This window comes from Cavia porcellus, unplaced genomic scaffold (assembly GCF_034190915.1).
Source record: "Cavia porcellus strain 051 isolate PalLab524CR breed Dunkin Hartley unplaced genomic scaffold, mCavPor4.1 scaffold_7, whole genome shotgun sequence".
NCBI lineage: Eukaryota > Metazoa > Chordata > Mammalia > Rodentia > Caviidae > Cavia > Cavia porcellus.
In genome coordinates, this window is record NW_026947490.1 from 6,746,920 (window position 1) to 6,770,352 (window position 23,433).

The following is a 23,433-nucleotide window of genomic DNA, read 5'->3' on the forward strand; positions in this document are numbered from 1 at the left end:
CAGCTCATAAATGAACCACTCTGTTTGTTGGTTGGTTTGCTTGTGACAGGGTCTAAGACCACTATGCAGTACAGGCCTCCTTGAATTTGCTTATGTAGGTCAGGCTGGCCTCAAACTTGTGCTTCAGCCTCCTGAGTCCTGGGATTATAGGCGTGCACTACCATGCCTGGCCCATTTTATTCGTCACTGACCCTCTGGTACCAGCTTGGTGATAGGAGCAGAATAAACCTAATATTTGATGAATTAATCAAATTTGGGTATGAAAACAAAATGCAAGCTGTTCTTCAGTTCTGCATTTTTCTAAGGAAAAAAATTGGGCTTAGAAATCAAATAATAATAAATGCTGGTGAAGCTGTGGGGAAAATTGGAACCCTTCTCCAAATGGTATTAATGTAAACTAGTACAACCACTATGGAAATCAGTATGAAGATTTCTCTAAAAAACCAGAAATAGAAATTCCATCTGACCCAGATGTTCCCTTCTAGGTATCTTCCCGAAGAGTTAAAGATATCATATTATAGGGATATATGCATACCTGTATTTATAGCAGCACAACTCATAACAGCTAAATCATGGAAGCAGCCCACATGTCCATCAACAAAGGAATGGATAAAAAAAAATACACACTGGCCCACTGCTCCACCATAATGAAGGGTAAACGTAAGTCATTTGTAGGAAAATGGGTGGACCTCGAGATTATAATGTTAAGGGAAATAAGTAAAATGCACAAGCACAAGTATCATACAGTTTCTCTTATATGAGAAACCCAAATTAAAGAGCAAAATAAAAGATAGATAATAGGAAATAGATCTTTCTAAAAGAGGAAGGGGAAGGAGAGATGGAGGGAGGAAAGGAAAGGAGATTTTAAAAAAAGGAATCAAGATGTGTTACGTACGTGTATTCACTGCAAGAGGGGGGGAGGGAAGGGAGATGAAAAAGGAGAAAGGAACCGGTAGAGTATGGGATATTTACTGTCCATCCCCAGAGTGGATCAATGGAAACTCGTATGTGGAGGGGAGTTACCAAGATACATGGTATATTAATCAGCTTTTCCATCACCAGGACAAAATGCCAGACACCCCCAGCTTAAAGGAGGGAACCCAGCAGCACTGGAGTTCAGATCTCCTTCCTCCCCAGACAAGGTGGGCTTACTCTGGCCTCATTCTGTGCATACCCACAGTGTTTACAGTTCCTGTATGGAGTTGGTATGTGTACATAACACATCTTACCTCCTTTTTTCCAGGATCCATATTGGTTGTCTTCATAGAAGACACTGAAAGGATACCCAAGATTTGGAGGCAGATTTATTTATGTCTACAGGCACTGATTGGTGGTATCATTCCCAAAATAGCGGGCCATCTCTGGTGGTCTAGGGCTTATCTGAGATAAGCAAACAGGAAGTACAGAGGCGAATGGCTTGTCAGCTGGGGATTGGTTTATACAATGTGCATCATAGTGACCAGCTGTTTCTAGGAGACAGGGAGCAACCGGGACTGCAACAGGAACTGTTACCTGGGCAACTAAGAAACTGAAGAATCCTGGCTGGGAGGTGGCATTTTCTGCTAAAATAGCAGCAGAAAAGAACATAGTGGAGGAAATTTGCCCATCCCGTGGCAGCAGGAGGCAGGGAGAAGGGAGAACCAGGGGCCCAAAATGTACCCTTCAAAATCACACCCTCAAGGTTCCTCCTCTTTGGACCCAGCCCACCTAACAGCATATTCAACTATGAGCTGCTGGATGGATTAATCCACTGATGGCTATAACATCCCCCTGATCCACTCATCTTCCAAACCCCCACCTCTGAACACATGAGATTTGGGAGGCATTCTAGATCTAAGCCATAAGACACAGAGCCATAACACTGGCAAAAGAATCTTAGTAGCCACAGAAGCCCAGGTTGCTGGCAGATTCCCTTTAGAGCAGCCAACATGACATAGTGAAGGTGGCCTTGTTTTGTACTGAAGAAAAAGAGCCAACCACAAGATGACAGATGACACAGCTCCAGTCTTGCGTATTAATCCACAGACCTCCAGATTTAGAGGACTAGCAAGAATCCCCTCCCACCCAGCTGAAGTCTCCAGCCAGGAATGTAAGTGGTAAGTCCCTGACATTCCCTGGGGAGCTATAACGGTATCCTGCATAATTTGTTAAGAGGTGGCTGGACCAGTTCTTTGACCTGGTCCCTGTCCACTCCTGCAGGCTATGTGGGAGAAAGGGAAGATCCATCAGCAAGATCAGACTGAGCATTTCTCTGAAGAGTCTGGTTGACTGGAGTGGAATTGCCCAGCTCAAGGCAAGTAACCACTTCCAAAGAAGCCTCTTATAGTCAGGGAAGGGAATGAAAGTTAGGGAGGTTCTCCCTCCACTGGGAAGGGAGAAAGTTAGGGAGGTCTCAGAAGGGGCTGGTGAAGTAGAAGCTGGGAAGAGGATTTTTGGCGCCGGAGTGGGCTTTTAATTTTCACTTTTGCTCTCTGTTCAGCTTTCATTTTTCCCTTAACTATGAATATCTATTATTCTTGTAACTTTTTTTAGCAGCTGGCTATATTTATATTCAATTTGTTTAAGAGTCACTTTGGCTAAGCATGATGGCTCATGCCTGTGATCCAGGGACTCTGGCAATCTGAGCCAAGAGAATCCCATGTTTAAACCCAGCTGAGGCAGGATATTAGGGCCTAGTCAGCTGGCTGGACAAGTGGGCATGACCTATCAATCACAAGACACATGCATGGAAAACAGTTCCAATCAGACAATGGTATCTTCAGTTTTTCTAGCATGAAATCAAGCAGTGCCTTTCTTTATTTTCATTTTTCAAATCCATTTTATTTCAAAGAGAAAAGAAATTTCAGAACACATCCAAAGGGACAATAAAGGTACATACATTGAGCATTGTCATTGCCAGGGGGATCGAACTCACGACTGCCTGCTTGCAAGGCAGGCACTTATGCCACTGAGCTAAACCCCCAGCCCCTCTAGCAGGTTTTTGATAGGATAGCCAAGACCTGATGGCAGCCTGAGAAGTGGGGGACACAAAAAACAGTGATCATAGCCTTATTGCTACCGTAAGCTCTTCCAGGGGCCTGTTTTCACCCTGAAGCATCTACTTCTTTTCCTTCTGCAATTATCCCACATTCACTTTGCCAATTGTATTTCTTTTCCTCCATCTCCAAGACTTATATTGTGAAAAACCAGTCAACAAACACAGCTGGCCCAATCTCAATCTCATCTCAGTCTCACTAACCAACCCTCTTCCAGGACTGGGGATCAAACCCAGGGCCTTCACACTGAGCTGTATCCCAAGTTTTGAGGCAGCATCATCCCTAATTGCTCAGGCTGGGATCAGACTTTTCGATCCTCTTGCCTTAAGTTCCCCGAATATGGGATTACAAGGCTATACCACCTCCCTCAGCCTAATCTTATACTTTCTATTCTATTCTGCCTTTAGCCTCCCTCTTATTTACATATTCTTAGTTAATTTTTTAAATCACTAAATTTTTCTGCGTGTGGTGGTGCATATTTGTAGCCCCAGCACTTGAGAGGCTGAGGCAGGAGATCACCAAAGAATTTAAGACCAGCCTGGGCTACATGGTGAGTTCAAGGCAGCCTGAACTACAGAGTGAGACCTTGACTCAAAAACCCAGAAATCTAGGCATGGTGGCACAAGCCTGTAACCCCAGCACTTGGGAGGTTGAGGCAGGAGGATCACTACAAGTTCTAAGTCAGCCTGGGCTATGAAGTGAGTTCAAGTCCAGCCTGAATTGCGAAACGAAACTCTGTCTCAAAAAAAAAGCTTTAAGGCTGGTCCGAAGGCAGTGAGTTATCTCAATTGATTGTTCACAGTCAGTGAACATTGAACTCCTTGTTCTACTCTTTCCCCACTTCTCACTACTCCACTTGACTAGTCTTTAAAAAAAAAAAAAAAAAACTTTAAAAAATAAAAAATAACACTTGTGAACCAGCGCTGCCCTGGAGATCAGGAGGAGACTGCTCAGCGAGAAGACAAAGCATGCCTTCCTGTTAACCCCCTGGAGTGCAGGCTGCGAAACCAGAAAAGCAAATACCACCACCTGCCCCACCATCTCCCACCCCTATAAGCAACTGACTGATTCGGAGGACTGGGGCTGAGCTGATAGCAGGAGAAAAGAACAGCTTAAGGCTTGTGTTGTTTGACTTTGCAGGCCTGGGGCTGGTGGTCTGGGCCTCTATTTGGAGGATGGCAGTGTGTGCTGTGGCAGCTGTGGGGGATTCCTCCTGTCTTGTTTTTGAAATCCAATGGTTTGTTCTGTTTTACTGTTCTGTTTTATTCCTGTGTCTCGTAGCCTGAGCAACCATTTCGAAGATAACAATATGCAGTTTAACAACCACTGTTAAATTGCTATCTTGTTTTGAAAACCTATATGGCTACTGTTGTGCTGTTGTTACTGCTGTCATTTTTCTTTTGTTGTTAACTTTGTTTGCACCTTGATTTTTTCTGTTTTTTCTTCTCTTCAAAATAAAAAACATATACAATAGATATTATGAATTGAGATGAAACTGTGATGGGAAAAGAAAGAATGAGAAAAAGGAAAAAAATGGGGCTGGGGATTTAGCTCAGCAGCATAAGCGCCTGCCTTGTAAGCAGGCAGTTGTGAGTTCGATCCCTGGTACCAATAAAAACAAAAAAAGACAAAAAAAAAAAAAAAAAAAGGAAAAAAATATATGTATATACAAAATATTTAAGGTAGTTATACAGCAAGCTTCTGTTTGTTTCTTGGAAAGAATGTTTTGTGCTAATGTTGTGCTGATGTCCTGTATTTTGAATAATTACTATAGGACAACAATATCAAGTATTGTAACTGTCCTACTAGCCAGTTCTGAAACTCATTTTCATTGTTTGTTTTCCTCTTTATATAAAATTAAACAAAATAAAATCTTTGATCCCTGGTACAAAAATAAATAAATAAAATCACTAATGTTTTTTTAAAACCCAAAAGTCTTTTTTCCTTTTTCTTTTCTTTCTTTTTTTTTTTTTTTTTTTTTATTTCTGGCTTTGGAAATTAAACCCAGAAGCTCCATGCTACCCTTTTTTAAATTTTTTATTTGAAAATTTTATTTATTTATTTTTGTCTTTTTCGTTTTTATCGGTACCAGGGATCCAACTCACGACTGCCTGCTTTCAAGGCAGGTGCTTATGCCGATGAGCTAAATCCCCAGCCCCAGTAAACTAAATCTCATAGGCTGGGCTTGAATTTACAGTCCTCCCGCCTTAACCCCCCCAAGATTACAAGTGTGCACCCAGCTAAAATGGCCACACAGCTGAGCTGTGTAGTATTCCCCATTCACCAGCTTTGCTGTATCTGTTTCCTGAACTTTCGCCCCCTGAAGCACCTTGAAGACTGCACATGCTTGGACCACCACTCACTTCACCTCCCGACACTTCCCACACCTCAGCCCACCCTGCTTCCTTTATTCCATAAATAGCCCCAAACTGTGTCCTCAGGAAGGTGGATTTAACTTAGGTCTTCAGTCTCCATGCTTGGCCACCCTGTGAAAAAACTGCAAAATGCCTTGCTCCAGGGGTTAACATACTGTGTGGAAAAGGGGCTGGCTCCTTAACAAATTCAAAGTTTGGCTTTTTTCTGTACGGAAGTTCTTAGCATCTATTGAGCTTCCTTCCCGTGGTGGCACACTCCTGTAATCCCAGCACTCGGGAGGCTGAGACAGTGAGTTCAAACCTGTAAATAAAAAAGTTCTTAACATGTACTGACTAATCCTTGTCTTTGCAGTCTTTCTTTAAACATCACTTTCTCAGTGGGACCCTTCCTGACCAAACTGGATTATGGAGATTGAGCGCAGGGTCAGTGCATATTAGGCAAGCACCCTACCTCTAAACTGCAGCCGGCCCTGTTTCATTTTGTATTTTGAGGCGGAGGCTTGATAAATTACCCATGCGGGTCTCAAATTTGTAGCCACCTGAGTAGCAAATAGCACAAGTGAACAACAGAAAGCCCTGGAGTGAAGAATCAGCAAACTAGACCTATGGAAGAAGACTGTGTCAAAGTATCCGTTGGCAGAGGTCACCTTGTTCCACCAAGACTGCAGGCATGCTTGGAAACAAAGTACACAGCCCAGCTGCATCCAACTTCATTTGTACTGTGTGGTTTTGGTCTCTCTCCAGTACCGCGGGCTTTGGCACCATGACACTTCCTCTCAAAACCCTGCATGGGGGGCTGGAGATTTAGCTCAGCGGCATAAGCACCTTCCTTGCTAGCAGGCAGTCGTGAGTTCGATCCCTGGTACTGATAAAAAGGAAAAAGACAAAAAAAAAAAAAAAAAAAAAACCAACAAAAAACCCTGCATGGTCAAAAACTTCTCCTCAGCATGGGTGGTCTGAGCCAGGTACCTTGCTGGGCCATGCCTCTGGTCAGTCCCCAGCTACAGATCCTCCCATAACCCTAGGACCAAGAGACCCAGGGCCCGTCCTATTTTCCATGAGCTCTTCTCATTTTACCTTTGCCTCTTTCGCTTTGACTAGATCTTCCCTTCTTCCTCCTTTAGAGTGTTCTGGGGCTGCAGATCTGTATGTCTGCATCTCCCCCCACCACTGCCACCTTTTGTTCCCCATTCAGTCTCCAGCCCCGCCCCCTCACCCCCGGGCCTGCTTCCCAGCAGACGCTGCTGGTATACCTGCATTTGTTCAGTGCCACCACCGTCCCTTATTTGTCTTCCTTTTCCTCCCACACTCCTAACTGGCCTCTACCCTGCTGAACTTCGTCCTAATTGGAGGAATACTTTCAACTGCCAGCAGCAGACCTGCAGCCAAGATAAAAGAGCTGATAAAGAGATGAACTTACACCTATTGCGCAAATTTGCGAGCCAATGTGTATGGGAATATTACCTCACAAGGAAAAGTAATTTGATAGTAGAAAGTGGTCAGTAGTCATTCAGGAGTCTGTGTTGTTTTGTTTTTAATTATTTGCCATGAGAACTGAGAGTTAGCACCACCTAGGCTTCCTCCATGAGATCAATCAGAGAACAATATTGAGACCCACGGGGACCCAACACAAATAACAGGTAGGCTCCAACTAGCACATTTCTTTCATGTTTGACAGTAGAGAAATTTACTGGGTGTGAGTTTTTTTTCTTTTTGAGACAAGATCTCATTATGTAGTTCAGGTTGGCCTTCAGCTCACTTTGTAGCCCACGATGATCTTGAACTCACAATGATCCTCCTGTCTCAGCCTCCCAAATGCTAGGATTACAGGTGTGTACCACCACATCTGGCTAAGGATGTGATTTCTTTTTTTTTAATTTTTTTTTCTTTTTTCGTTTTTTATCAGTACTAGGGATCAAACTCACGACCGCACACTTGCAAGGCAGGCACTTATGCCGCTGAGCTAAATCCCCAGCCCCAGGATGTGATTTCTTAATAATCCAAGGCCACTGTATTTTTTCTGGCAGAGTAATCTTCATTACATTCATGCACATGCGCCCCTGTGCCTCTCTTTTCCTTTCTGCAATGCTCTATTTTTATCTTCCAGTCCTGTTCTGCAATCATGTAGGATCATATGTAGATGCAGAGAGGGAGCTGTTTGGCTGGGATGGCCTGCAGAGCAGCCCAGCTTCTTATCAATGTTTTGCAAGGAAAAAACATTCCACCATGAGGATTTTCAGCTTGTCCAAAGAGAGATCTGACCTTCAATCTCAGCTGCTGGGAGATATTTACTAAACTTTTATCCTGACTTCCTGATAAGAGTGTTGTCAGCCAGCTGCAGTGAAACACACCTGCAGTCCCGGCACTTTGGGAGAATAAAGGAGGACAGCTGAAAATTCAAAGGGCTAGGGACATAGTTCAGTGCCAAGGTGCTAGGGACAACCCTCAGTACAACATGCCCACACACACGCAAAGAACAATAAAAAAAGTGTGTGGGTTACCTAAAGACCTTAGATCACGCTAGGTAGCGTGTACTTTATACTGGGAAAAATGGAGACACTGTCAGTTTAATCTCTGAAGGAACTGGAGACTGAAGTCACCATATGGACATCCAGCCATGTGCGTAAGATTAAACCCTACTGAAGCCTCTAGTGAACTTCCTTGGTGGGCAATGCACCCTGCATTTTGCTACACATTGTTTGCAGGAGGATTTAAACGGTGACAGAGGACATTTGGGAAATTTCTACATATGGAATTCTCTTGGATTCCACCCTATGTGCCCTTTTCCTTGGCAGATGTTAACCTATATCCTTTTAATACGGTGAGTTGAAACTCTGAATATACTAGCTTTCAGCAAATTCTGTGAATTTTTCCAATGAAGAATTAAACACAACTGTTACCACCTCTGCACTTGCAAATGGTCTCAGAAGCAGGGATAGTCTTGGGCACTGTTTTTTACCTTCAAAGTCATGGATTAGGAATCTGATTTCATGGTCTCTAGTCTTCAGTTCTTCATTTACAGGCTGGATAAATCTCCTTTGTCTTTTTGAACCTTGTTTCCCTCTTCACTCAGAGAGGAGGGTGTGTGCCCATGTGGACATGTGCTATGGGGATTGAGACAAAAATGTATGGACTGTGCAAGTTGTCCAGTTCCATGCAAAGGCCATAACTAAGTGCAAGTGCTTTAAGTGGCCTCTCATGTGCAAGTACAGAGTGTATTAAGTGCTCTCTTGTGTCTAGGCACATTTGATGCCAATAGCCATGAAGGTGCCACTCCTATAATCTTATTAACCACGTCTTTGAAGGAAAAAAAGTTTGGACCTGAAAAATAAGTATCTGGAATCTAAGTGGAAGCCATTTAAATGAATTAAGGCCTCAAGAATCAAATTCTACACATTAGCAGAAACATAAGTTTAAGTCACAGAATGACAAAACATCAAAATGCAAAACACCACAATGGCAAAAACCCACAATTCTGAGAAAGCACTTTGTGGTTAGTCTGTGGGAATGCAAAGTGGAGGCACCCTGTGGAGGAGAATTGAGCAAGATCTTAAAAAATGACCTAGCAGAGATTTCCCTTGCCCTGAATTATGTAGATTGTTATAGCATATAAAAGCTATTCTGGAATAAGTAACTATATATAATTTGTAACTGTAAGATATTTTTTAAAAATCACAATATCCACTCCAGACATGGCGACTGCACTGAACGATATATTTTCCATGCAGGCACACAGGGCCCTGGGTGCCCTGCTGGGGCTTCTGGGCGAGGCCTCACTTCTTCAAGCAATGCTTGGCACTCTGCAAAATTCTAACAGTACCTTGGTCGGCCAGTTAGAATCATCACTTGAGACTCGATTTGCTTCTCTTGGAGTCAGGATTACATCAATGGCATCAACCAGGAAAATATTCCAACTGATGTTAATGAATGCATCCAGAAGTTTCTGAATATTGCAAAACAGACAGTTTTTTTTTTCCTATAAAAAAGATTCTTGTTGTCTATCTAGAAAGCAGAGCAAGTTATCAGAGAGGACATCTCAGAACTAAGGGGTGAACTGCAATGGAACAATTGCAGCTGGTCCAGGAGCGTCAGACAAAGCAGAGGCATTGGCATCAGGTGCCGGAGGACATCAACGTGCAGCACAAAAAGCCTGCAGAAATCCCTCAGGGCTCCTTGACCAACCTCCACCAGGCCTTGTCAATATCCTAGTGCCTCTGACGCAGACAGGAGAGAGCCCTGGCCTGTGTGGCAGCCTCACAGACAGCTTCGCTGAGCCTCCCGTCTGTGCATCCGGCATCTGGGAACAGTTCTGCTGGAGAAGGAGATGATGCGGGTTTTATGTTCCCACCTACAGTTTCCTCCTTATTTTTATGAGCTGTGAACTCCTTGAGTACATTAATAATGCCTGTAGCCTGGATAAACCAAGTTTGTGTCTTTAGTGTCATTTAGACTCAGTGTGATGACACAGATTTTTCTCTTGTATTTTGTTTTTATTTTTACATGAATTCTGTCTGGGTTGCTTTTCTCTCATTGCTGAAACAAATACTCGATGCTCAAAATTAAGGAAAGAAAGGTTTAGTTAGCTCAAAGGTTTTTTTTTGTTTTGTTTTGTTTTGTTTTGTCTTTTTCCTTTTTATCAGTACCGGGGATCAAACTCACGACTGCCTGCTTGCAAGGCAGGCGCTTATGCTGCTGAGCTAAATCCCCAGCCCCGGTTAGCTCAAAGTTTGTGCAAGTTTTAGTCCATAATCGACCGGCTTCAAGACAGGGTGGGTCATGGCACAGAGGCAACCATTTATGGAAGCAGAAGACAACAAAATCAACAAGAGCAAAAAAGGAAGAAGTGCAGACAGAAGACTCTTTCTGTCCCTTATATTGTGTGCAGGCCACACCCACACTAGTTGTAGCACTCACATCTACAATCCCAGCTTTGGACCATGAATCAATCACAAACTCTAGAAGCCTTCCCCCATGACTATATGAGGCTTTGGGGGGAGATCCAGACACAAACCATAACAACTTCATTTTTGTGTTTCTAATTGCTGCATTGTTATGATCTGAGAGGGGGGAATGACAACAGTCTGACAAGGAGGTGATAAGGAATTTGTAGCCCTTTTATGGTAACTACGGTGTAGGAAAATATGTAACTTGAACTACCTCAAGAAGAGGAATCCAGTGCAGCAACATTTGCAGTGGATCCAGAGCAGTACAGAGTGCAAATATTTTGTAACTTGGTTGGAAAAAGAGTAAGATGTGCTGGGTTAATGTAGTAGTGTAGGGTCCTTCAGTTAATGCTGGCTTTTATTTGGGCTAATTTCTATTTTGCATGGCATTAGTTTTGGGAGGTTGTACCAGGAGGGTGATTGCTCAGGACTGCTGATGTCAGCTCTCGGGAAAGAGCTGGTGTCAGGACATCTCAGCGTGACATCTGGCACAGTGCGGCCTGAGGGGTTAAAGTTTACTCTGCTCTGTGATGAAGAGTCTTCTTAATAGCAAAATTGGGCCCTCTGAACAGCAGACCGTGGTCCCAGGACCCATGTTTAGCTGAGCCTGATGTCCTGTAGTAAAGTGACATCCAACACACAGCTGCGTGCAACTCCCGTGAAATTTCTACATAATGCAGGGAGACAGAGATGGAGAGACAAATGAGCTTACATTGTGGATGAGATTATCATCATCATCATCATCATCATTATCATTATTATTATTAGAATAGGGTCTCATTGTCAGGCTGATATTGAATTCACAATGCAGCCCAGGCTGGCCTTAAACTTGAAGCAATCCTCCTGGTCTTGCCATAAGGCCTGTGCTGGCCTTGAACTCTCAGTGTTCCTCCTGCCTCAGCCTCCAAGTTCTGGGACTACAGTTGTGCTGCACCACGCTCAGCCAGGAATGAGATTCTTGCTTACTGTTCCCATCAATAAGTTGCTGCCCAACCCTGGTGGGCAGAGCTGATGGAGAGGTCCCTGGACCAATCAGGACTAGGGACAAGGGGAGGACGGAGTAGGACTCAGCTCCATGAGGATGGCAGTCAGGAGGAGGAGCTGGAGTAGAAGGAGGATGCGTGACCAGAGACTGGGCCATGCCCAGTGCCACTAGGCGAGCAGTGGAAGCACTGTCCTCGCTGGCCTCTGCCTCCACTCTTCTTAGTGTTTCTCATTGGACAAACCCAACCGAAGTCCCACTGGACAGGAAGCCAGCAAATGCATCTACAGTGCTCAGTCCCTTAGGACAGGGTCCCCAGCCCTACACACTAACCAGTTCCTGTTTTGGCTTGTGGAGTTACAGGCCTGGTGGCCACCCTGGTGACCCCAGCAGTGGGAGGCTGAGGCAGGGAGAACATTGAGGATTCAAGGCCAACTCAGGCCTTACAGCAAGACCCCACCTCCAGAGCCAAAACCAAAACAACTCACCAGTTCACTGAAACGAGGATTCAAGCCTTGCATAACATGAAGCTACCGTATTCATGGAAGCCATGGACCTTGAAAATGGCTTTACCACATGGACACCAAGCCCCCTGCACTGAAGGATGAGCCTTGGGGGGTTTTCAAAAGAAAAAAGTACAGAAGCAGTTAGTGAAGGTCACCACTTTATCAAACGTGTGGGGTACTGAGGCCATCATTCTCTTTTTCGTGTTTGTTTTGGGTTTTTCTGTCTTTATCAGTGCATAGTTGCAGTGCAGAACAATTTAGCGTGAGGCGTTGGTACAGATACATCACTGATCCTGGTCTTTCTGTGCCCTTCCCTTCACTTCCAGCGGCCCTTTTCCTTGTCCTCCTTCTCCCCCTCCTCCATCTCTTCCTTTTTTCCTGTTATCTATCTTTTTGCCTTTTATTCATATTTATTTTAGATTTCTCGTGTAAGAGAAACCATGTGATATTTCAGCTTCTGTGTCTGATTTATTTCACTTTTAACCACAGACTCAATGTTCATCCATTTTCCCTACAGAGGACTTGGGTGCATCTTTCTTCGTGACAGAGTAGTATTCCATTGTCTGTATATCCATCTTTTTATGTCCCTTCATCTATTAATGTACATATAGGCCTCTTTCGAGATTGAGCTATTATGAATTGTGCTGCTACGGACATGGGCATGCATGTACCCTTGTAATGCAATGATTTTAACTCTTCTGTGAAGATACCTAGAAGGGGAACAGCTGGGTCAGATGAAACTTCTTTTTTTTGTCTTTTTCCTTTTTATCGGTACCAGGGATCGAACTCACAACCGCCTGCTTGCAAGGCAAGGCGCTTATGCCGCTGAGCTAAATCCCCAGCCCTCCTATTTTTAGTTTTTTGAGGGATCTCCAGACTGACTTCCATCTTGGCTGCACTGGTTTACATTCCCACCAACAGAGCAGCAAGGTTCCTTTTTCCCCACGGTGGGACCATTATTCTTTGTGGCTAACCTCATGGCTAAGGCTAAGAAGCCCTTTCCTGTAGGTGAGATTCGTTGCTGCTGCTAAGATTCATTGGGAACTTTCCGGAGAGGCCGCAGTTGGAACAGTGGCATGCACTCCTCATTCGGGTAGCACCACGATCAGATGAGCTGATGAAACAGCAGACGTGGAGGGATGATTGTTAGCGAGGGGGAATGAGTCAGCATGGTACCAGCATAATCCAGGTTGATGAGTCCATTGATACTGACAAGGCAACAATGCTTGTTTTCGAACATCTTTTTCAAGAGAATGCACACAGGGATATATTATATGCATTTTTTTTTTCTGAGCACAACACAGCTGCAGAACAATTCAAATTTTTTGAATGCTCACCTATCAGGAAAACCAAACTGGTCATTTTGTGTTGTTCTATGAGTGGATGGAGCAGCTGCTATGAGTGGATAGCTTCCTGGTTTCAGGACTCAAGTCAAAGAAGCCATTTCTGAACATGAATCTATAACACTGTGTCACCCACAGAGAAATGGTGTCTCGCCACAGATGTCACTTGAACTTAATGTCGTGTATGATGGAATTAAAATGATCCACCACATCACATACCCCTAACTCATGTCCCTGTCTGTCAGGAGACAGACACAGGGCAAACATGTCCTCTCTTACACACAGAACTGAGATAGTTTTCGAAAGGGAGATTACAGAGTTTTCCAGAGACACTGCAGAGATTTCAAGATTTCTTTTAGAAAGAGTCACTACTGAGAGAACACTTCAGTGATACAGAATAGGCTGCAAAACTTGCTTTGTCTTGTGATACATTCAATCTGCTTAGCAAACTCAATTTGTCACTTGGAGAACAACTGTGTTCAAATTGGCAGATAAAGTGGCTGCATTCAAAGCCATATTGGAATTACAGGGCAACAAGTGGACATTAGAAATTTTGATATTTCAACGTTAGTAGAGATTTTCAAAGACACAGAACCAAAGCCTATCTGTGCTTTCAAGAGTTTGAGCATTATTTCCCAATGACAAAAGAATTGGGAAGGAATGCATCTGTGACTCACCTGTGAGTAAGCCAAGTGAATCTGTGCTAGAAGAGCATCAAACACTTGAGACAACAAATGACAGTGACCTTGATAGTATGTTTGATGTGCAATGTATTAACTATTGTTATTTTTCTGTTATTTTGTTATGAAATTTTATTTTACTTTTTTTCCATTTAAAAAAACTACTCTTGAGACAACTGGGCCTGGTGTTACATACCTGTAATCCCAGTAGTTGGAAGGCTGAGGCAGGAGGCTCACTGTGAATTCATGGTCAGCCTGAACTATATAGTGAGATCTTGTCTCAAAACAAACAAACAAACAAAATAAAACAAAATTTGTTGGACACAATCTCAATATCCATATCCTGGATTAAAGTCATTGTGGAATATCCTGAGATTGCCACAAAAGCACGGAGAAGCCTATTTGTACTTCCTATCTTGCATCCTATCTTGGTGAACTAATTTTCCTGCAGTGATAACAATCAAACTGAGATTATGAAGCAGACCCTCTGGTGGTCTGAAATCATCCTAGAGATAAGGGAGCTGCTCTAAAGGGTTTCACATGCTTTGCAGAAACTCAGAGTCCATCCAACTGGTGTCTTGGGCAGCAGCCTCTCACCCCTACTCCACCAATAAATGCTGATTAAAATGCACGGTCACCTGTACTGGTGACTAGAAAAGCCAACACCTGAGATGTTATTGCCTTGCCAAACCAGTGTCCTTACAGTTATAGGCTCAGGAGGGTGAAGAGCTCAGAGAGGGGGAGACAGAGTTTTAGTCTGGGACAGTTAAAAAAAAGTTCTGGGGACCCGTGATATTTACAAGGGATGTGAATGTGCCAAATGCAGCTTAAGTTAAAAACAGTTACAACAGTAAAATTTTATGGCGCGTGTATTTTACCACAATCAGAAAAGATAAAATAAGCCTCGCCAGGGGGTTCCAGGGAGGGTGGGCAGCCAGGGAAGGGTCCCCCAGGCCACTTACAACCACCTCCAGGTGAGGCCCCATGGGGGCTCTAAGCCCAAACACTGAGCTTGTTTTCCAAGGTTCTGAGCCAGATGCACTGTGATGTCATTGGATCATGGCCACCCTGTTTAACCCTTGGGTACTTTGTCCACTGGCTCCAGTCTTTTTTCTTCCCTTCCTCCTCTCTTGGTCTCACCCGGCCAACCCAGTTGCCAACCAGTCTGCTTTCTCATCTCTGAGGCTGTGGCTGGGCTGAGCAGGCGGGGTTGAAATTTTGTCAATGTCTCTGCCACACCCAGGGTGGGGGGCAGGCAGGGCACTGGGCTGGGGCTGGTGTGTCAGGGGTGCTTGAACCTAGCTCAGCTCCTCACAGCTCCCTGTCTGCCTGTGGCTGAGGGCTGCCAGGCTTTGACCAGACTACACTTTCATCACCCTACCAGCATCCAAGATGGTGGCAGGCAGTACAGCATGGAGGCTCTGAAGGCCAACCCTGGAGTCGGATGCCCTGGGCCAAGGCCTGCTCCAGCACCTGCCCACTGTGCAGCCTCGGGCAGTCAAAACTTCTGTTTCCATAGTCCCATTGTGCCACAGCCGAGTTCCTCAGAGTTGTCCCAAGTTGAGGATGACTGGTCCACGACCCATCCTGCATCTCTCCCCACATGGACCCTCCCCACACACCCCATCCCTGTCCTCTCAGAGGTCCACCAATGAAGTGTACGCTCCCCAAAACAATGACTTCCCTGTAGACTCCCTGCTTCTCATTCCTGGGACCACTCTGCTTCTTCTTGCCTCTTCTCTCCAGAGCCTCCTCAGTCCTTCATTACTGAAAGGGTTTTGGCCCAGACAGGACTCTGTAGCCAGGAAAGCCTCAACGGGAGCCAGGAAGCTCCTATCTCCCCCACCCCTAGGAATTTACCTGTGACATCATCTTCCCCGCCCCTGGGAATTTACCTATGGTGCCAAACCTAGGACCAATGAGCAACCCGTGCATCCCTGATGCCCCCTTAGGTTCCACCCCAAACCGAGGCTACTTACATTCTCCCCACCACCACCACCACACACACACACACACATACACACGCCACGTGTCAGCCAGAGAGAAAGCCAGACTCCAGCATTTGGGGGTGCCGGTTATCTCTCTCCGTGTTCTCAGGATAAAGGCCTCCTTTGTTTTATACTTCTCATCATTTGGAAATAATCCTATCAGTTACCACCCCAAGTTCAACTTTTTCCAGAACCTTCTCTGGGCCAAGTTGACCTGCTGAACCCTGACCTCTGAACCTTCCTGTCCTGATGGCCAGGAGCACTCCACAGGACAATAACCTGTTTTACTTGATGTTTTGATTTTGCACAAGTGAAAACAAGCCTCCTATGGGGATGAATGTGAGCCAAATATATGCACTGAACCCCTTAAATGTGCACCTAAGGAAGGAGTAAAACAGTGACAGGAAGTAAAAATAATCGAACTATGTTAATGGACCTACCAATCTGCGGAAATGAAACCCATTCATTCTACGTAGCTAATTTTTTAAATGTAATAAAATTACATATTGTTGAAATATTTCAAATTAATTATATGGATACCCATCACTTTTGAAATATTTAAAATAATACTGTTAAATTCATTAGTGCCTTTCCAAATCTGGACACAGTTTTTAAAAAAAGAAAGAATGAAAGAAAATGAACATCCTACGTGTCCTTATGCATCTTCATTTCCACGCTCTGAGTATGATACACTGTGCAGATGCTGTTGACACAGAATCTGGATTTCCCAGATGGCAGCCAAATATCTGCTGATTGACAGGTTATATAAAAGTCTTCTATGGCTCTGACATCTCCACTGTCCTTTTTCTCTTCTATTACATTTCTCAGTTTCTTACAAGAAATAACACTTCCTCCATTAGGAATGAATTCATTAGGAATGAAGCCAACCCAAGGCCCATTCAGGGAGGCCACATGACCTGAACTAGCCAATCAGGCCATTCCATTTCCATGGCCACAGTCATTGGCTCTTGGATAGGCAGCCAAGCCAATGAGATTCCACCTCCGTCATTTCATTGAGCGTGTTGAAAGACCCAGTCTGCCCTCATCAGGTTTGCTAAACCGGAAGGAAGACCAGGGTACTGGCAGTCATCTTGTTCCGTAAGGGAAAATCTGCCCAGAAGTGAGAGCATCAAGCAGGAAAGGGGAGCCAGAAGAGCTGGCGGGAAATGTGTTTCCAAAGATGCCAGCTCCGTATATGGATGCAGTCATCACCACCTTTGATGTGATGTTCTGTTTTTCTGTTTAACCCAGATTTTGGTCGCTCACACTAGAATTATCCTAATTCACCTGAATTTCTTTCGGTCGCCATAGTCGTTTGGCTTTATTTTTGAGGCAAGGTCTTGCTATGTAGCCAAGTGTGGCCTCAAACTCTTGATTCTTCTGTCTCAGCCTCCTGAGTGATGAAACTACAAGCTCATTCCTCACGTTAGTTCACCCACATGCAAATAAACATTTATGGAAAAGCTGTCACAGGATCATCCTATTCATGGTGCATTCCTTGCCTTGTAGATTTTCAAAACTACTTTTCAAGAGATCTTAATAATGGTGGTGACTGAAACTTTTAAACCATATATGCCCTGAAAAGTTCTAAAAATAACTGTGTCCTCCTCATGTGCTTATTATGATTATTTTGGTTTTTTGAGACAGGATCTCTCTATGTAGTGCAAACTGGCCTTGAATTCACAGCAATCCTCCTGCCTCAGCCTCCTGAGTCCTGGGATTATAGGCATGTGTCTCCACGCCCAGGTTCCATATGCCTTTTAAGGTTGCAACATTTTAAAAACCATTTTCACTCTAAGTTGAAATCATTTCAAAGGACATAATTTTTTCCATATTATAGATATTAAAAATTCCAAATTAAATGTTTTGTTCACTTTTTTTTGAGACAGGATCTCATTATGCAGTTCAAGCTGGTCTTGAACTCACTACACAGTGATTCTCCTGTCTCAGCCTCCAGTGTGCTGGGATTACAGGTATGTGTCTCTATGCATTTGCTTCGATTACTTTTAAAAGTATCTGGTAGAATCTAATACCCCAGTGATTCAACTCCCTACTTACAGGCAGACAAACAAGCTCCTCAAGAGTAGTGCGGCAGTGTAGCTTGTTCTCTGTCTCCTTCAATTTAATATATATATATATATATATATATATATATATATATATAATCGGGATCAAACTCAGAACTTCACACTTACCAGGCAAGTGCTTGTCTGCTGGGCTAAATCCCTGGCCCTTAACCCCTACGACCCCAACAGATTTTTCCTAATTTAATATATGCTCTAAGATCTTTCACTTAAATCTCATCATCCTCCTGCCACATAATCATATTTATAAACATAAGTGTATATAATGCTTATATATGTGTACCTTTAAATATTTTCAACTTCTTGTGGTCATCAGGTCATAAATTTCTTTAATTTAGGTTAGTATATAATTAAATGAATACCATACAATTGATTAAAACAACAAAAATTGCAATTTTCACAATTATCAAACAAAAGTAATTTGAAAAAGAGTACATTTCTTTGCGAGATGGATGATTTGGGGATTACAAAGGTGTTTGTTTTGTACAGGATTTCTCTACTGCTAGACTGAAACAGGCTCCGGCAACAAACTTCTCCTTATTTTCATACATAAAGATGTGTGGCCGGGTGTGGTGGCGCACGCCTGTAATCCCAGCACTAGGGAGGCTGAAGCAGTAAACATAGCGAGTTCCAGACCAACCTGGGCTACCAAGTGAGCTCAAGGCCAGCCTGAACTGCATAGTGAGACCCTGTCTCAAAAAGACGAAAAACAAAAACAGACAGACAGACAAAAATGTGCCCCATTGGAAGCTATTCAGCAAATAACAAAAAAGCAGGAAGAAAGAAAGAGAAAACTCTTCATCCATGTGTCCCTGGGGTGTGTCCCGGGAGCGCCCCCTCGCGGACACACCCGTAGACGAGGATAAGTGGCAGGGACCCTTCCTTGGGGCAGGGGGAGGAGCGGTGACCCGGAGGGGACGCAGGCACCGTCCCCAGCCAGGTCAGCCTTAGACGCGGCGCCCAGGGCCGCAGCGCTGGCGAAGCCCTGCTAGTGGCCTCCCTTTACAGCAGAGAAAAAGGAGGCGCAGAGCCTTTAGGGACCCGACCAAAGGCCCCGAGCAAGTGGCTGCACTGCGACGAGAACTCGGGGGCCAGACGTCTCAAGCCACTTCCCCGGAACCACGCCATTTTAGGAAAAGCAAGGTTTGTGGGGTTTCCTGGTGCCACGCAGCTAAATGCAAAATCACCCAGCGGTGGGCTTCGGAAACTGCTTCTGTTACAACTGCCAGCGATGTCACTGCCACTGCTGAGCTCACAAGTGCTGGGGGCAAGACCGATTGTACAAAAACACAAGGAGAAAGAAAATCACTCGCCCCCACTCTTCACCAAGAGATCCAGCCTCAGCGGCGGCGGGACTTCCCCAAACGGCCAGCAGGGGGCGGCACCGGCCCGCCGGGTCTCGCTGCAGCGTGCCGGGAGGTTCGCGCCTGGGAGGTGCGACCCGCTGCGGCCTCGCTGGGGCCCTGGGGTCGGTCGCCAGGATGAGTTGCCGCTGGCCCTGGTGCAGGCTGCGCGGGTCCCCTTGGGTTCCACGTCTTTGACCCCAACGACAGCTTGGTCGTTTTGCGTCGTTGTGCGGACCCCGACTTCCTGCACCCCGAGGGTTCCGCGGGGACTCGGTGGACCCCCACCATGGGAAGTCTGCGGGGTTCCCTTCGGCAGCCCCGGGGACCGGTCGGGACCTCCGGATTCTGTTTCTCGGTTGAACTTTCTCACCAGGAATCTTCGCTGGCAAACCTGGTAGCACAGGTTGGCCTTGAGCTCCCAGGGATCCTCCTGCCTCAGCCCACGGAGTACTGGGGTGACAGGCATGTGCCACTACAAAAGGCTTCCCGGTCCTAGTAGGCCACGTCCTAACTGGGGATTAGGGTGTGACTAGAAGGAGAGGAAGCAAAGCCTGACACCTACCCCAGCCGGCTCAGTTCCCTGCCGCGCTGGCTCCCTGCCGGAGACCCCAAAAGGTCCTGGATTTCGCAGGCTCCTGCCTGCACTCTCCGCAGGTCCTCCTCTTCCTTCTTTCCTACTTACATTTTTCTTCCTGTTTTATTTGTACTTTGTTTTGTCTTTCAGACAGGGTCTCACTGTGTAGTTCGAACTGGCCTTGAACTCACTATGAAGCCTACACTGATTCTAGCGATTCTCCTGCCTCGGCCTCCTGAGTGCTGGGATTACAGGTTTGTGTCACCACGCCTGGCAACTGTATGTTTTTGGGGGGAATTAGTGATACAGACATAGTCGTGTTTTGGTCCTTAAACCCTTCTCCCTAGCCCTGTCCTTCTGTCCTCTGGATTCCTTTCCCCAACTCCAGAAGCCACTTCTCTTTCCTACTGGCCTCTCCTACACCTCACTCTGAGCTCAGAGGCTGGTTCCTCGCATAAGGGGAATCATGCAGCAGCGCCCTACCTGCGCCTCGCTTCCTCTATTGCAGGGCGGCACGGGGCAGGAGGAGCGGGTGGCCTGGTGTTCCCGGGATCCGCACAGAGATGCAGGGCCTCGGCCTCTCTCGCTGTGCCAGGCTCCCCAGCTGCGGCTTTTTCTCTTGCAGATGCACCTGCCTGGAGCCCGCGGGGCGCAGAGAAAACCCTGCGTGGGTCGCGAGGGCTCTACCCCTGAGCCGCCCACACCTGGTCGGGCAGCCCCAGGGCTGCAGAGCTCTGCCTTTCCTGTTCTCTAAGTGTGATCACACTGCAGGGCCTGGCTGGAACTTCAATGCGGGGCTGACACCGTAGCCTGTTTGGGTCCCTGGATGCCCGTTCAAGACCACAAAGCAACAAGCACAGTCCCAGATCACCTGGCTGGGGAGAGTGGACAGGGAGTGACATCCTTGGGTCCTGCCTGCCAGACTCCTGGCCCAATAAACAGGACTAAACCTTCGACCTTCACAAGCTGCCTGCTCAAGCGTTTTTTTTATTTCTTATGTTGAGACAGGGTCTCCCTAAATTGCTCAAGTGCCCTAACTGGTATCAAGCTGCGTCCATTTATTTATAAGCTGAGCAGTGCTCCACTGTATAAAAATACCACAACTTTTTAATCCATTCCTCAGTTGATAGACACTTGGGTTGTTTCCAAGATCTGGCGATTACAAATTGTGCTGCTATAAACATAGGTGCACATATATCACTGTGGAATGATGCTTTCAGTTCTTCTGGGAATATGCCTAGAAGTGGAATAGCTGGAACAAATGGGACTTCCAATCCCAGCTTTTTGAGAAATCTCCAGACTGACCTCCACAAAGGTTGTACCAGTCTACACTCCCACCAACAGTGTAGGAGAGTTCCTTTTTCCCCACAGCCTCTCCAGCATTTGTTGTTGTTGGTTTTCTTGATCCTGGCCATTCTTTCAGGAGTGAGATGGTATCTCAGTGTGGTTTTAATTTGCATTTCTATAATGACCAATGATGATGAACATTTTTCATGTATTTATTTGCCATTTGTATTTCTTCATCTGAGAAGTATGTATTCATCTCTCATGCCCACTTTTGGATTGGATCTTTGAATTTTGGGGGTCTAATTATTTTTTAATTATTTATATGTTTTAGACAAAAGTCCCTTGTCTTAGGGAGAGTGGAATAAGATTTTTTCCCAGTTTGTGGGTTTTCTTTTCACTATGCTGGAGATTTCTTTTGACGTGCAGAAACTTTTTAATAAGAGGTGGTCCCAGTTATTGATTCTGGGAAGTATTTCCTGTGCGGTTTGAGTCCTGTTCATGAATTCTCTACCTACCCCTATGTCTTCAAGGTTTCTACCCAATTTCTCTTCCAATAGATTTAGTGTTTCTGTTTTAATATTCAGATCTTTGATCCATTTAGATTTTAATTTAGTATATGGTGACAGGCATGTGTCTAGGTTTAGTTTTTGACATATGGAGAGCCAGTTTTTCCAACACCGTTTATTAAACAGACTGTCATTCTTCCAGTGAACCTGTTTGGCCCCTTTATCAAAGATGAGGTGGTTGAGTGTGTTTGTAGTTGTGGTTGTATCTTCTAATCTATTCCATTGATCTTTGGCTCTGTTTTGATTCCAATACCATGTTGATTTTACTATGGTTGCTTTGCAGTATAACTTCAAGTCAGGGATTGTGATGCCTCCTGCCTTGCCTTTGTTGCTTAGAACTGTCTTTGCTATTTTAGGTCTCTTCTCGCTCCAGATGAATTTTAGGAGTGATTTCTCTAGATCTATGAGGTATGTTGATGATGTTTTTACTGGGATTGCATTGAATCTGTATAAGAGTTTTGGGAGAATGGCCATTTTCACAATATTTATTCTTCCTATCCATGAACATGGGATGTCTTTCCATTTTCTGAGATCATCTTCAATTTCTTTTTTCAGTGTACTATAATTTTCCCTGTATAGGTCTTTCACTTCTTTTGAAAGAGTAATTCCTAAATATTGCATTTTTTTGGTTGCTAGTGTAAAGGTTGTAGCTTCTCTTATTTCTCTCTCTGTGATTCTGTTGTTAGTGTATAGGAATGCTATTGATTTTTGAGTATTGATTTTGTATCCAGCTACGTTACTGAATTTATTTATTATATCTAAGAGTCTTTCAATGAAGTTTAGGGGGTCTTCTATGTAGAGTATCATGTCATCTGCAAACAATGATAATTTAACTTATTTTTCTATCTTTACCCCTTTTATTTCTCTTTCTTGTCTAATTGCTCTGGCTAGTATTCCAGTACTATATTAAATAGGAGTGGTGATAAAGGACATCATTGTCTTGTCTGATTTTAAAGTAAAGGCCTTCAGTTTTTGGCCACTTAGTATGATACTGGCTGTTGGTTTGTCGTAGATGGACTTTATTATATTGAGGTAAAGACCATCTATTCCAATTTTCTGTAAAGTTCTTATCATGAATGAATGTTGGACCTTATCGAAAGCTTTTTCTGCATCTATAGAAATGATCATGTGATTCTTACTTTTGGCTTTACTGATATGGTGGATTACATTTATTGATTTACGTATGTTGAACCATCCCTGCATGCCTGGGATGAATCTCACTGGGTCATGTTGTATAATCTTGATGATTTGCTGCATCCTATTTGCCAATATTTTATTGAGGATTTTTGCATCTGTGTTCATTAGGGAGATTGGTCTATAGTTCTCTTTTTTAGTTGGGTCTTTCTCAGGTTTTGGTACTAGAGTAATATTTGCTTCCAGGAATGACTTAGGAAGGATTGCTTCCCTTTCAGTTTCATTGAAGAGTTTGAGTGTTGGGCATTAGGTCTTCTTTGTATTTCTTGTAGAATTCTGCAATGAATCCGTCTGGGCCTGGGCTCTTCTTTGTAGGAAAGGACTTAATTACATTTTCAATTTCATTAATAGAAATTGGGTTATTCAGCAGTTTTACATCCTCTTGACCTAGCTTTAGTACTTCATGTGCTTCTAGGAATCTGTCTATTTCTTCTGTGTTATCAAACCTTTGAGAGTAGAGGTTTTTGAAATAGGTGTTGATGATCTTCTGTATTTCTATAGAGTCTGTAATGATTTCACCTTTTTCATTA

General features: G+C 44.4%; 1 long non-coding RNA gene across 1 annotated transcript; it reads left to right on the plus strand.

Moving 5' to 3' along the window:
* Positions 1–18,809: 18,809 nt before the first annotated feature.
* Positions 18,810–20,836, plus strand: LOC134476697 (uncharacterized). The gene is made up of 3 exons (XR_010048510.1): positions 18,810–19,079; positions 20,007–20,110; positions 20,482–20,836. It is a non-coding gene; the product is annotated as an uncharacterized LOC134476697 (long non-coding RNA).
* The last annotated feature ends 2,597 nt before the right edge of the window (positions 20,837–23,433 follow it).